General features: G+C 54.2%; 1 protein-coding gene and 1 long non-coding RNA gene across 3 annotated transcripts in view; one reads left to right on the forward strand and one right to left on the reverse strand.

Moving 5' to 3' along the window:
- LOC139259898 (uncharacterized) overlaps positions 1–11,491 on the reverse strand; it is a 72,704-nt gene extending 61,213 nt beyond the window's left edge. The window contains exons 1-2 of one of the 2 annotated variants that reach the window (XR_011592677.1): positions 11,413–11,444; positions 1,711–2,019 (exon numbers count right to left, since the gene is read on the reverse strand). This is a non-coding gene — a long non-coding RNA (uncharacterized lncRNA). Of the gene's footprint in view, positions 1–1,710; positions 2,020–11,412 lie in introns of both variants that reach the window. The other variant, XR_011592676.1, reaches the window with a different exon arrangement.
- The window catches only part of znf804a (zinc finger protein 804A), a 451,457-nt gene that overhangs the window by 351,210 nt on the left and 86,179 nt on the right, over positions 1–14,068 (forward strand). The gene's annotated exons all lie outside the window — the stretch shown is intronic.

Here is a 14,068-nt window from a genome sequence, read left to right on the forward strand (position 1 = left end):
CTCATCGGAGCCGTGCCTCCTTTTGTTCCTGGGGGCGCGCGGAGGCAGGGAGACCTCCATGTCTGCCGAGGCCTCCCGCTCCGCCCCCACCTTTTCCTTTTCTTGCCCGCGCCCGGGCCCCTCTGTGGTGTTGTTCAAGGGCTCGGGCACGGGCTCGGGGCACCCCGCGCTCGCCGGTGACTGGGTTGTGCCGAGCGCGGTAAACAAATTGTCTGGCGCACCGAGGGGACCCGCCTCTAGATGTTTCTCCTTGTTCCGCGCCTTCTTTCCGTTCGGACGCTCTCCCTCCCCCCCGCCGGAGGCCCTGAAAACAAAGCCCTCCGACGATGCCCGCGCACCTATGGCTCCCGGCACGCGGACGCAACTAGGGGGAGGGGTGGCTGCGGCGCCAGCCTTGGCCGCCTTCGGTGGTTTGGCGGCCTTGGAGGCGGGGCAGTTCTTGCGAATGTGCCCCACCTCTCTGCAGGCATGGCACCGCACGCCGTCCGACGTCCAGAAGACGCGGTAGGCAGTCCCCTCGAGCACCACATTAAAGTGCCCTTCTGTCATGTCCTCCCGCGCCAGCCGGACAAAGAGCTGGCGGCGGAAGGAGAACACGTGGCGCAGGCTGTTCTCCCTGAGGCCGAGCAATATGGGGTTGATCCCCGACCTGACCTCCCCCAGTTGGTGTAGGTGAGGGAGGAGGAGCTCAGCGGAAACAAAGGGCGGGACGTTTGACACGATGACCCTCTGCGCGGTGGCCTCGAGAGGGTCCACCGGCAGGAACGTCCCGCCCACCGTGAGCCCCTTTTCAAGGGCCAGGGACACCGCCCGCTCCGACCCCAGGAAGAAAACAGCCTTCCCAGACATCTTGGAGGCCGCGACAATGGCCGAGGGGCCGACTACCCCAGCCATCGCCCGCACGCACTCCTCAATGCTCATTGTGGGGTGAGTGTAGCTCTTGACCCCGTGTTTCCTGGTTATAAGTTGAAAAGGTGGCAGGGCAGCGGGTGGCGCAGGAGGTGCCGTGGAAGCGGTTGCCACCTGCGCATACGTCTTCGCTGGCCCTGCCACCGGCGTGGATGGGGTCGCCATCACAGGGTCCCTTTAAGGGCTACACCCACCCCAAAGTCACAGGCCTTAATGGTCTTTATTGGCCTTGTATATTTAACTGAGCAGAGGAGCCCTTAACGAGGCACCACTCCCCTAGTTGGCAATTGGGGCGGGGCCTTGCTCCCTCTGCTCAGTTGTCTCAATTGTTTTTTTTTTAAATTAGGAGAAAGGGGCCTCAGAGAGAGAGGGGAGAAACAGAGTAACAGAGAAAGAGAGAGGGGGGTGGGAAGCGGGGGGGAACTGCGAGGGCAGGTCTCCCCTCGCAGCTGTGGGTGGGTGCAATCCCCAGATGGCAAAACACAAAGTCTTTGGGGTGGTCTTCAGGTGAGGGGAGAAGATGTCTTCACCTGGGGCAGCTAGAGCCACCAGGCACACACTCCCAACGATGTTTAATTAGGGTGATTAAGGAAATTCTTGAGCCTGGTAGCTCCAGCTATCCCAGGCTAGGCAATTGGGGGGGGGGGGGGGTTCAATTGTGTGTGGGGCCTAGTTGTAAGCAAGGCCCCCACACACACTTTCCACACACACACACCCCCCGCGATGTTCCAGCCCTCAGTGGTCTTCTTTCCTCCCCCCACCGATTCAACAAAGTCATTTTGGGACTGCACCCACACCCACCTGTAGAAATGTAGAGTCTCCCTCCTTCCATACTGGATGTTGTTGTTGTTGGTCTTTTCCCCCTCTCTCCAACTCTTTGCAGAATGGTAAAAAGATGTACAAAGTTTCCTTTTCTCCTCCTCTCCCTCTGGGTGAAAGTTGGTGGTGAAGCCCCTTCCTTCCTTCTCTTCCTGGGCTGGTCTCAGGGCTCTCCAGGCAGGAGCACAGGTTGATAGCTGCTCCTCTCTCTGCAGCTCAGCTCCTACTGAACAGGACACGCCTCCACTGCTCCACAATTGGTCCTTGTGCATGAAACTCTTTTGAGTTTATCTGAAAATAAACATAAACATTAAACCGTGCCACCCGCCTGGGTGACACAGCAGACAATTTCAAGGCCCTTTTTTTTTTTCCTTTTTTTTTTGTGTTTTTTTTTGGGGGCGCTAAAATCAAATTTTTTTTTTCCAGTGCCCCCTATAAAAGGGGAGGGGGACACTAAAAGCACCGGCAATTAAAACAAATTAAACTTTAAAACGTAAAATCAAATTAAAATTTGGTTGCCGGGCGTGATGATGCACTCCAGTCCCTCCGGTGCCCACCTCTCGCGGAAGGCCGCGAGCGTACCGGTGGACACCGCGTGCTCCATCTCCAAGGACACCCTGGACCGGATGTAAGAGCGGAAGAGAGGCAGGCAGTCAGGTTGAACGACCCCCTCGACCGCCCGCTGCCTGGACCGGCTGATGGCACCCTTGGCCGTGCCCAGGAGCAGTCCTACGAGGAGGCCTTCGGACCTACCCGCTCCCCTCCGCACAGGGTGCCCAAAGATCAGGAGAGTGGGACTGAAGTGCAGCCAGAATTTCAGGAGCAGCCCCTTCAAATAATAAAACAGGGGCTGCAACCTTGTGCATTCCATAAAAACATGGAACACGGACTCTTCCAGACCGCAGAAATTGCAGGCGGCCTGGGAGTCCGTGAACCGGCTTAAAAATTTGTTGCACGGCACTGCTCCGTGCACCACCCTCCAGGCCAAGTCCCCGATGAATAGTGGGAGGACCCCTGCGTAGAGTGCCCTCCATCGGGGACCCCCGCCTCCTCCGGACGGCAAGATGGTACGCCACGGCGTGTCCGGACGGCCGGCGAGGATGGCAAAGTTGAGAGTGTGCAGGAGCAGCCCGTACAGGAAACCCCTCCGCGCGGAACTGAAAGGCACGGAGGGGATTTCCCCGAGGCGGCTCAAGTTGTGAGGCGCCGGCCCCCGAGGGAGGTTCCGGGGTTTGGCGCCGATGAGGAATTCCGTCCGGACGGGGGTCAGTTCGGATGGGATCTCCCCATGTGCTTGAGCCTCCTCGATACACCTAACGGAGTCAGGGCCCAGAGCTGTTTTTAGCGACTCGATGGCATCGGCCGCGTGGCGGACGTTGGCAGAGTTTAGGCGCCGCGCCAGCGGCTCTGGCGCCATCCAGCCCGCTCCTCCGCCATCGAGCAGGTCCCTGACCCTGGTCACCTCACCAGCCACAGCCCTCTCTTCCGACCGCCACATAAAACCACGGCCGTGGAGGTACGGATTCCCGAGCAGCGGTTCCTGCAGGACAGCCGCCACTCCAGCCGGCGGAGAGCTGCGCTTGGTGGAGACTTTGTTCCAGACCCTGATGAGTTCCCTGTAAAAGACAGGCAGCTCCCGGAGGGCGGTCCTGGCACCCCCCAAGTTCACAAACAGGAGCTGCGTGTCATAATTGAGGTCGCGCTGCTGGCGGAAGAAATACCTCGCCAGAGCGCACCACCTAGGAGGGGGCTTGACGTAAAGGTATCTCTGCAGGGTCTGAAGACGGAAAGTCGCGAGCTGGGCGCTGACGCACACCAACGACTGACCGCCCTCCTCAAGCGGGAGACTCAAGACCGCGGCAGAGACCCAGTGCTTCCTGTTGTTCCAGAAGAAGTCCACCAGCTTCTTCTGTATCTTGGCGACAAACGCAGGGGGAGGGGTCAAAGTGACCAGCCGGTACCACAGCATTGCGGCCACCAGCTGGTTTATGACTAGCGCTCGACCCCTGTAGGACAGCACTCGGAGCAGTCCTGTCCAGCGCCCTAGGCGAGCGGCGACCTTGGCCTCCAGCTCCTGCCAGTTCGCCGGCCAGGCTCCCTCGTCGGGGCTAAGGTAGACTCCCAGATAGAGGAGATGGGTCGTGCTCCAGGCAAAAGGCCTGAGCTCCTCCGGCAGGGAGTCCACCCGCCACTGACCCACCAGGAGTCCGGAACATTTCTCCCAGTTGATCCTGGCGGAGGACGCGGCCGAGTAAATCTCCTGGCACTCACGCATCCTCCGCAGGTCAGCGGGATCCTCTACCGCGAGGAGCACGTCATCGGCGTAAGCCGAGAGGACGACCTCCATGCCCGGCCCTTGCAGAGCCAGTCCCGTCAACCTCGTCCTCAAGAGGCGCAGGAAAGGCTCCACGCAAACGGCGTATAACTGGCCGGACATGGGCATCCCTGGCGCACCCCTCTCCTAAAGCGAAGGGGCGCCGTCAAGGACCCGTTAACCTTAATCAGACACTCCGCGGCGGCGTACAAAAGTCGGATCCGGGCGACGAAATGCGTCCCGAACCCGAAAGCGCGCAGAGTTCCGAGCAGATAGTCGTGATCCACCCTGTCGAACGCCTTCTCTTGGTCGAGGGATAGGAAGGCGACCGACAGACCAGCCTCCTGGGAACAATGGATGAGGTCCCGGACCAGATGGATGTTATCGTGGATTGTCCGGCCCGGGACCGTGTAGGACTGGTCGGGGTGGATCATGTGGTCCAGCACGGCACCAAGGCGAGCAGACATCGCCCTGGCGAAGATTTTGTAGTCCGCGCTGAGGAGGGAGACCGGGCGCCAGTTCTTAAGGAGGCGGAGATCGCCCTTCTTAGGCAGCAGGACGATGACTGCCCTGCGCCAAGAGAGGGGCATCTCCCCGGTCGCCAGACTTTCCCCCAGGACCCGCGCGTAGTCGCTCCCCAGGACGTCCCAGAACGCCCTGTGGAACTCCACGGTCAGCCCGTCCAGCCCCGGGGATTTTCCCCTCGAGAGCCGGGTGAGGGCACCGGTCAGCTCCGCCAGGCTTAGCGGAGCTTCCAGATTTTCGGCGCCCTCCGGGCTGACCTTCAGCAGGTCCTCCCACAAAACTCTACGCGCTTCCTCGCTGGACGGATCCGGAGAGAACAGAGCCCCGTAATATTCACGGGCCCTGTTGTTGACGCCCTCCGGATCCGAGACGAGAGAGCCGTCGTCGGCCAGCAGCGTCAAGAGCTGCTTACGGACACTCTGCCTTTTTTCCAGCGAGTAGAAGAAGGGGGAGCCGCGGTCCAGATCCCGCAGGAACCGGATCCGCGACCTCACGAACGCGCCTCGGGACCCGACGAGCTGCAGGTCCTTCAGCGCGGCCTTCTTCGCTTCGTACACCGTCCGCAGGGCCGGGTCCTGGACGACTTGACCGAGACGGGCTTCCAGGTCGAGCACCTCTTTTTCTAGGCGCCCGACTCTGGCCGCCCGCCTCTTGGTCGACCCCCTCGCGTACTCTTGACAGAAGACGCGGACGTGAGCTCCTTGTGCATGAAACTCTTTTGAGTTAACCTGCAAAAACATAAAACATTAAAACCATGCCACCCGACCTGGGTGACACAGCAGACACTTTCAAGGCCCCTTTTTTTTTGGTTTTTGGTTTTTTTTTTGGAGCGCTAAAATCAAATTTTTCCAGTGCCCCCTATAAAAGGGAAGGGGGACACTAAAAGCACCGGCATCTAAAACAAATTAAACTTTAAAACGTAAAATCAAATTAAAATTTGGTTGCCGGGCGTGATGATGCACTCCAGTCCCTCTGGTGCCCACCTCTCGCGGAAGGCCGCGAGCGTACCGGTGGACACCGCTTGCTCCATCTCCAAGGACACCCTGGACCGGATGTAAGAGCGGAAGAGAGGCAGGCAGTCAGGTTGAACGACCCCCTCGACCGCCCACTGCCTGGACCGGCTGATGGCACCCTTGGCCGTGCCCAGGAGCAGTCCTACGAGGAGGCCTTCGGACCTACCCGCTCCCCTCCGCACAGGGTGCCCAAAGATCAGGAGAGTGGGACTGAAGTGCAGCCAGAATTTCAGGAGCAGCCCCTTCAAATAATAAAACAGGGGCTGCAACCTTGTGCATTCCATAAAAACATGGAACACGGACTCTTCCAGACCGCAGAAATTGCAGGCGGCCTGGGAGTCCGTGAACCGGCTTAAAAATTTGTTGCACGGCACTGCTCCGTGCACCACCCTCCAGGCCAAGTCCCCGATGAATAGTGGGAGGACCCCTGCGTAGAGGGCCCTCCATCGGGGACCCCCGCCTCCTCCGGACGGCAAGATGGTACGCCATGGCGTGTCCGGACGGCCGGCGAGGATGGCAAAGTTGAGGGTGTGCAGAAGCAGCCCGTACAGGAAACCCCTCCGCGCGGAACTGAAAGGCACGGAGGGGATTTCCCCGAGGCGGCTCAAGTTGTGAGGCGCCGGCCCCCGAGGGAGGTTCCGGGGTTTGGCGCCGATGAGGAATTCCGTCCGGACGGGGGTCAGTTCGGACGGGATCTCCCCACGTGCTCGAGCCTCCTCGATGCACCTAACGGAGTCAGGGCCCAGAGCTGTTTTTAGCGACTCGATGGCATCGGCCGCGTGGCGGACGTTGGCAGAATTTAGGCGCCGCGCCAGCGTGTCTGGCGCCATCCAGCCCGCTCCTCCGCCATCGAGCAGGTCCCTGACCCTGGTCACCTCACCAGCCACAGCCCTCTCTTCCGACCGCCACATAAAACCACGGCCGTGGAGGTACGGATTCCCGAGCAGCGGTTCCTGCAGGACGGCCGCCACTCCAGCCGGCGGAGAGCTGCGCTTGGTGGAGACTTTGTTCTAGACCCTGATGAGTTCCCTGTAAAAGACAGGCAGCTCCCGGAGGGCGGTCCTGGCACCCCCCAAGTTCACAAACAGGAGCTGCGTGTCATAATTGAGGTCGAGCTGCTGGCAGAAGAAATACCTCGCCAGAGCGCACCACCTAGGAGGGGGCTCGACGTAAAGGTATCTCTGCAGGGTCTGAAGACGGAAAGTCGCGAGCTGGGCGCTGACGCACACCAACGACTGACCGCCCTCCTCAAGCGGGAGACTCAAGACCGCGGCAGAGACCCAGTGCTTCCTGTTGTTCCAGAAGAAGTCCACCAGCTTCTTCTGTATCTTGGCGACAAACGCAGGGGGAGGGGTCAAAGTGACCAGCCGGTACCACAGCATTGCGGCCACCAGCTGGTTTATGACTAGCGCTCGACCCCTGTAGGACAGCACTCGGAGCAGTCCTGTCCAGCGCCCTAGGCAAGCGGCGACCTTGGCCTCCAGCTCCTGCCAGTTCGCCGGCCAGGCTCCCTCGTCGGGGCTAAGGTAGACTCCCAGATAGAGGAGATGGGTCATGCTCCAGGCAAAAGGCCTGAGCTCCTCCGGCAGGGAGTCCACCCGCCACTGACCCACCAGAAGTCCGGAACATTTCTCCCAGTTGATCCTGGCGGAGGACGCGGCCGAGTAAATCTCCTGGCACTCACGCATCCTCCGCAGGTCAGCGGGATCCTCTACCGCGAGGAGCACGTCATCGGCGTAAGCCGAGAGGACGACCTCCACGCCCGGCCCTTGCAGAGCCAGTCCCGTCAACCTCGTCCGCAAGAGGCGCAGGAAAGGCTCCACGCAAACGGCGTATAACTGGCCGGACATGGGGCATCCCTGGCGCACCCCTCTCCTAAAGCGAAGGGGCGCCGTCAAGGACCCGTTAACCTTAATCAGACACTCCGCGGCGGCGTACAAAAGTCGGATCCGGGCGACGAAATGCGTCCCGAACCCGAAAGCGCGCAGAGTTCCGAGCAGATAGTCGTGATCCACCCTGTCGAACGCCTTCTCTTGGTCGAGGGATAGGAAGGCGACCGACAGACCAGCCTCCTGGGAACAATGGATGAGGTCCCGGACCAGATGGATGTTATCGTGGATTGTCCGGCCCGGGACCGTGTAGGACTGATCGGGGTGGATCATGTGGTCCAGCACGGCACCAAGGCGAGCAGACATCGCCCTGGCGAAGATTTTGTAGTCCGTGCTGAGGAGGGAGACCGGGCGCCAGTTCTTAAGGAGGCGGAGATCGCCCTTCTTAGGCAGCAGGACGATGACTGCCCTGCGCCAAGAGAGGGGCATCTCCCCGGTCGCCAGACTTTCCCCCAGGACCCGCGCGTAGTCGCTCCCCAGGACGTCCCAGAACGCCCTGTGGAACTCCACGGTCAGCCCGTCCAGCCCCGGGGATTTTCCCCTCGAGAGCCGGGCGAGGGCACCGGTCAGCTCCGCCAGGCTTAGCGGAGCTTCCAGATTTTCGGCGCCCTCCGGGCCGACCTTCGGCAGGTCCTCCCACAAAACTCTACGCGCTTCCTCGCTGGACGGATCCGGAGAGAACAGAGCCCCGTAATATTCACGGACCCTGTTGTTGACGCCCTCCGGATCCGAGACGAGAGAGCCGTCGTCGGCCAGCAGCGTCAAGAGCTGCTTACGGACACTCTGCCTTTTTTCCAGCAAGTAGAAGAAGGGGGAGCCGCGGTCCAGATCCCGCAGGAACCGGATCCGCGACCTCACGAACGCGCCTCTGGACCCGACGAGCTGCAGGTCCTTCAGCGCGGCCTTCTTCGCTTCGTACACCGTCCGCAGGGCCGGGTCCTGGACGACTTGACCGAGACGGGCTTCCAGGTCGAGCACCTCTTTTTCTAGGCGCCCGACTCTGGCCGCCCGCCTCTTGGTCGACCCCCTCGCGTACTCTTGACAGAAGACGCGGACGTGAGCTCCTTGTGCATGAATCTCAAAAAGTTAGTTTGCAGGTGCAGCAGGTAATCAGGAAGGCGAATGGAATGTTGGCCTTCATTGCGAGAGGGATGGAGTACAAAAGCAGGGAGGTCCTGTTGCAACTGTACAGGGTATTGGTGAGGCCGCACCTGGAGTACTGCGTGCAGTTTTGGTCACCTTATTTAAGGAAGGATATACAAGCTTTGGAGGGGGTACAGAGATGATTCACTAGGCTGATTCTGGAGATGAGGGGGTTACCTTATGATGATAGATTGAGTAGACTGGGTCTTTACTCGTTGGAGTTCAGAAGGATGAGGGGTGATCTTATCGAAACATTTAAAATAATGATAGGGATAGACAAGATAGAGGCAGAGAGGTTGTTTCCACTGGTCGGGGAGACTCGAACTAGGGGGCACAGCCTCAAAATACGTGGATGCCAATTTAAAACCGAGTTGAGGAGGAATTTCTTCTCCCCGAGGGTTGTGAATCTGTGGAATTCTCTGCCCAAGGAAGTAGTTGAGGCTAGCTCATTGAATTATTCAAATCACAGATAGATAGATTTTTAACCAATAAGGGAATTAAGGGTTACGGAGAGCGGGCGGGTAAGTGGAGCTGAGTCCACGACCAGATCAGCCATGATCTTGTTGAATGTCGGAGCAGGCTCGATGGGCTAGATGGCCTACTCCTGTTCCTAATTCTTATGTTCTATGTTGTTATGTCCCTTCTTCCAAGTCGTTAATGTAGATTGTAAATCGTTGGGGTCCCAGCACTGATCCCTGTGGCACCCAACTTGTTATTGTTTGCCAACCCGAGAATGAACCATTTATCCCGACTCTCTGTTTTCTGTTAGTTAACCAATCCTCTATCCATGCTAATATCCATCCCCCAACCCTGTGAACTTTTATCTTGTACAGTAACCTTTTATGTGACACCTTGTCAAATGCCTTCTGGAAGTCTAAATACATCACATCCATTGGTTCCCCTTTATCCACCCTGTTCGTTACATCCTCAAAAATTCCAGCAAGTTTGTCAAACATGACTTCCCTTTCATAAACCCATGCTGACAGTATTTCTGCATTAGGCTGCGCATGCACTAAGTCCTGAAGTTGCGGTCAGTTCACAAGGCTAAATAACGGCGAATGCTGCCGGTTCACCATCATCAAGATCGTAAATTTTTGCCATTAGCACTTCAAAATGAAATTGCATGACTGCATACCTTTTTAAGAGACTGGTTAAACAGACCTGGCCCCATGATTATCAATGTGCCCAACTCAAATTGATGAGCAGCAAATTGTAAATGGTCCCTTGCCTGTCGTTGGATGTTTGGCCAGCTTGATATTCAAAATTATTTCATGTTAATGAGACCCATTTCTGTCTCAGGTTTATATGCAACTAATGGTAAGAGAAAGTAATGGAGCTAAAATTCCGGCCTCGCTAGGTCTGTACGAAATGCGCATGGATCCGGCGAGGCCTCGCTAAAGCCGGTTTTCGGGGCGCAATGCGCATGCGCCAAAAATGGCTTTTCCGATTTGACTTGACAGATCCTCCGCATCCCTGGGAGAAGGACATCCACGTGAGAGAGATTGGGCTATTTGCCCAACTCATGCCCAGTGAATGTCCTTCAAACTCTTACGCCTGGTGAAAACAGGTGCAAAACCGACTTTTACTCGTATGAGTTTTAAAACATTAAATTTAAAAACACATTGTTATGTTAAAAACCCTGTCCATTAAGGTTAGTTTATTTTAAACTGTATTAAAATACATTTAAATCCCCCCCAAAAATATTTTTTTCTAAAGCATTTAATTAATTTTAACTTAAATTCATTTTAAATATGTGAGGTGTTTTATTTATTTGGGTGTTGTCAGGGTTTTTTGCATTGATAGTAATGGGAACTCGCACAATAGAGTTCCCAATATTTTCATTGAGAATACTGCATTGTGATTGGTTGTCCAGGCCCGTGTGACTCCAGTGTGGACTTGCGTACCTCGAAGACAGGTCCCCATGTGATGCGCAGCGAATCTAGGCATCCGACCGGGATCCTATGTTTCTCCCGGACCAACAGGTAGATTCGTAGATTTTTTTGGGTCGGAGATGTTCGTACGAAGAAAGCCTCCGACCTCAATTTTAGGCCCAATGTCTTCGAACAGTTTTCAGTCCCATCATCCAAGCAATCTGATTGATTGATACTTACAACCTCCAATTCTAGTGCTAAACTCTGACTTTTCGTGTCAAATACTGACGAGCTGTTCTTGGGTTAAAAAGCTAACAATTGACATGTATGAAGCAAGTCAAATGACCTGGAAATATTCTGGAATTCCAGATATGCAGAACTAATTTTCATTCACTTAATTTGGAGTATAAACTTATGAGAAGCAAAAGCAATACTAGTAAGAGAGCTTATGATGATTTAAATATTTTTTTAAAAATACAGTTTACATTGGTTAGAATCATGTAGTTAGTAAATAATGAAGTGTAAAAGTGACACATTGAAGTGAACGATTAACAGATTCTCATTTGTAAGGGTGAAAATGGTGTCAGTGTTCCACTGACTAAATGTGCATTATAACTAGTGACTTCAAAGTGGTGCTTTAAATAATTACCCTTATTGGTATACACTCCACAGAGGATATAAAAATACTTTCTGTTTAAAGAGGGGCAAAGGTATATAAGCAGACTGGATTGCATTTGTAATATTCAAAGAACTAGATTTTGTAAATCTAACTGATGCATAACAAATTATCGAAGGGTTTGACAAATTGGAAGTCTTTCACCAACTAGAAGAAGACACTTTTAGACCTCAAGTTTCGGGCCGAGCATAGAACGGCGCAGCCCCGACATCTACGCCTGTTTTCCGCGCCGAAAAGCGCATCGAAACCTTACCGAGCAATTCTCGGCCTCCCAGCAGCTTGCTTGCAGCTCGGCGCGGTGCGCAGAGTTCAGCGGGGGGCGTGGTCAAAGCGTCGCACCAATTTTGAAAGTGCAGGGGGATGGGTCTAACTCACAGCCAAAGACGATGTGCCGGCAGCCCTGCGCGTGTGCGTTGGAGCATGCGCGCACGCGCAGTACGTCGCAAACATTGGCACTCAGTCATTTTTAAAGATACAGGAGGAAAAGTGCTGATTTGTTTTGTGAAGCTGTAGAAAGGCTTGGGATTGAATCTTGGTGATTTTTTGTGCCTGAAGGAGTGCTTTTAGCAGCACTGTTGAAGAAATCACCTGCTGAAATCAGTGAGTGCTGCTTTTTGCTGCTAAACTTCCAGAACAAGTGCTGCATAGGTGCATGCAAAATAAGGACTGTGTGTTTTGAAAAATAAAAGTGTCAATTCAATACAGCAATGGAACAACGTCCACCAAGAACAAAGAATTTCTTGCATGAGGAAGTGGAGATATTAGTATACATCATTGAGCAGAGATGGCAGGAGCTGGATACCAGCAACAGAGGTCGCATAAAAGTGCCACCTAAAGAAATGAAGAAACGCTGGAACCAAGTTGCAGAAAATTACTGCGCAGTGGTGCATACCATGCGATCTGGAAGCCAGTGTAAAAAGACCTTGGTCAAGTAGTCAGTGTAAGTAATATTTTCATTTTTTAATGTAATCGTAATTGTAATGTGACTATCTGTATGTCCCACCCTGCAGAAAGACGCATTCTGTAAAAAGTTATATTTTACTCTTTGCAGAAGAAATTGGCCCACAACAAAAGGGAAGCAACTCGAACAGGAGGAGGCACGCCAAATCTGCATCCACTGACGCCCTTGGAATAGAGGATAGCTGCTATGATGAGTCGTACATGGAGAAAAGCAATCAGTACAACACAAGCTGGGCCTGCACGCGAGGAAGAGGGTAAGTACTGAAAATGCATGTGGCCCTTCAAATCAACCTGCTGCCTGGCCTGCTATGTGTGGGAGTACTCATGCCACCCATCCTACCCCCTCCTCTGCTGCTAAACATTTGACTGTTCTGATATATTTTGCAGAAGATAATGATGATGATGATGCCAACCCTGAAGATCCTGAAGATCCAGGACAAGAACCAGTAGAACCAGATGCGGACGATCCAGACTGGCTGCAGGCGGCGATGACTGAAATGTCTTCAGGGGAGACCTTCCAAATTAATGTTTATGAGCCACATTAAGGGGCATCAGAGTTTCAACCCCTTGCATAGGTTCTGGTTCCACCTTCCATGGTTTTGATTCCGATGTTGCGGGTCCCAGTGGTGCTGCTGGAGTAATGTAGCAGTTTACAGCCAGTGCCCCAGCGTCCGAGCCTGCGCCTCCCACTCGCATAGGTTCTGGTTCCACCTTCCATGGTTTTGATTCCGACGTTGCGGGTCCCAGTGGTGCTGGTGATATAATGGAGCAGTTTACACCCACTGACCCACCATCCCAGCCCACGGCTTGCACTCGAGTGGTGCCGGATGCAAGACCCAGGGCCGCACCACCCCAGCCCGCTCCTCCCACTCTAGTGCTGCCGTTTGGAACACCGAGTGTCCCACCATCTGAGCCTGTGCCTCTCTCTCTAGTACTGCCGTCTGGAACACCGAGCATCCCTCCGTCCCAGCCCGCGCCTCCCACTCTAGTGCTGCCGTCTGGAACACCGAGCGTCCCACCGTCCATGCCCGCGCCTCTCAGTGCAGTGGTGCCGCGAGGCAGACCCAGGCAGAGGAGAAGGAGATTGGAGACAATCCTGAGATGCAGCGTGCAACAGATACGGCTCAGTTTGTGGCATTGGGTGTGGAGACCAATGAGCTTACCCGATCATTCGTGGGCAGCGTCAGTGCAGTGTATGAAGAGGTGACGGTACTGATGGGAGAAATAGCATTAATGACACGGGAAATGAGGGAGGGAATGTCCGAGGGAGTACAATCGATGGCACAGGCCGTCAAGGAGGGCATGCAAGTGACGGCACAGGCCGTCAGGGAGGGCCTGGGTGAGGTAGCTGCTGCAATAATAAGGGCACACAGCCCGGCCAATCAAATGACATCCCCATGAGGAAGTGAACATTCACTGAGATCTGGATGAGAGATGGTTGCAGCCTTTCTTTGCTGCTTTTGTTCTTGTTCTTGATGTAGCTGTAGTAACGTTTTTCAAATTGAAATTGTTTTGTAAATTTTGTAACTTTACAACTTATAAGTGATCTTAGGGTTTTTACGTGATCCTATAGTGTAAATGCTGTCACATTTTGTATCTTATTTAATTTTGCACCTAAAAAGTGATCTTGAAGTTTAAGTGATCTTAAGAGTGTATGATTTTTCACATTGAAATTGTTTTGTAAGTTTTATAACTTTACAAGTTTATAATTGATCTTAAAGTTTTTAAGTGATCTTAAAGAGTCATATTAAAAAGTAAAGTTTGATACAACAAATATTTTATTACACTAACGTTAACTTTTCAATAAAATATTTTTTCATTAAAATTGAATCATGTTCCATTAACACAACACAACATAGGAACAGCTCCAAAATATAAACATGTCCATGTGCAACAGTTGTCGCAGAGCCCTCAGGCATCAGTAATTGAAGCGTTCACGGATGAGCTGC

This window comes from Pristiophorus japonicus, chromosome 3 (assembly GCF_044704955.1).
Source record: "Pristiophorus japonicus isolate sPriJap1 chromosome 3, sPriJap1.hap1, whole genome shotgun sequence".
Classification (NCBI taxonomy): domain Eukaryota; kingdom Metazoa; phylum Chordata; class Chondrichthyes; family Pristiophoridae; genus Pristiophorus; species Pristiophorus japonicus.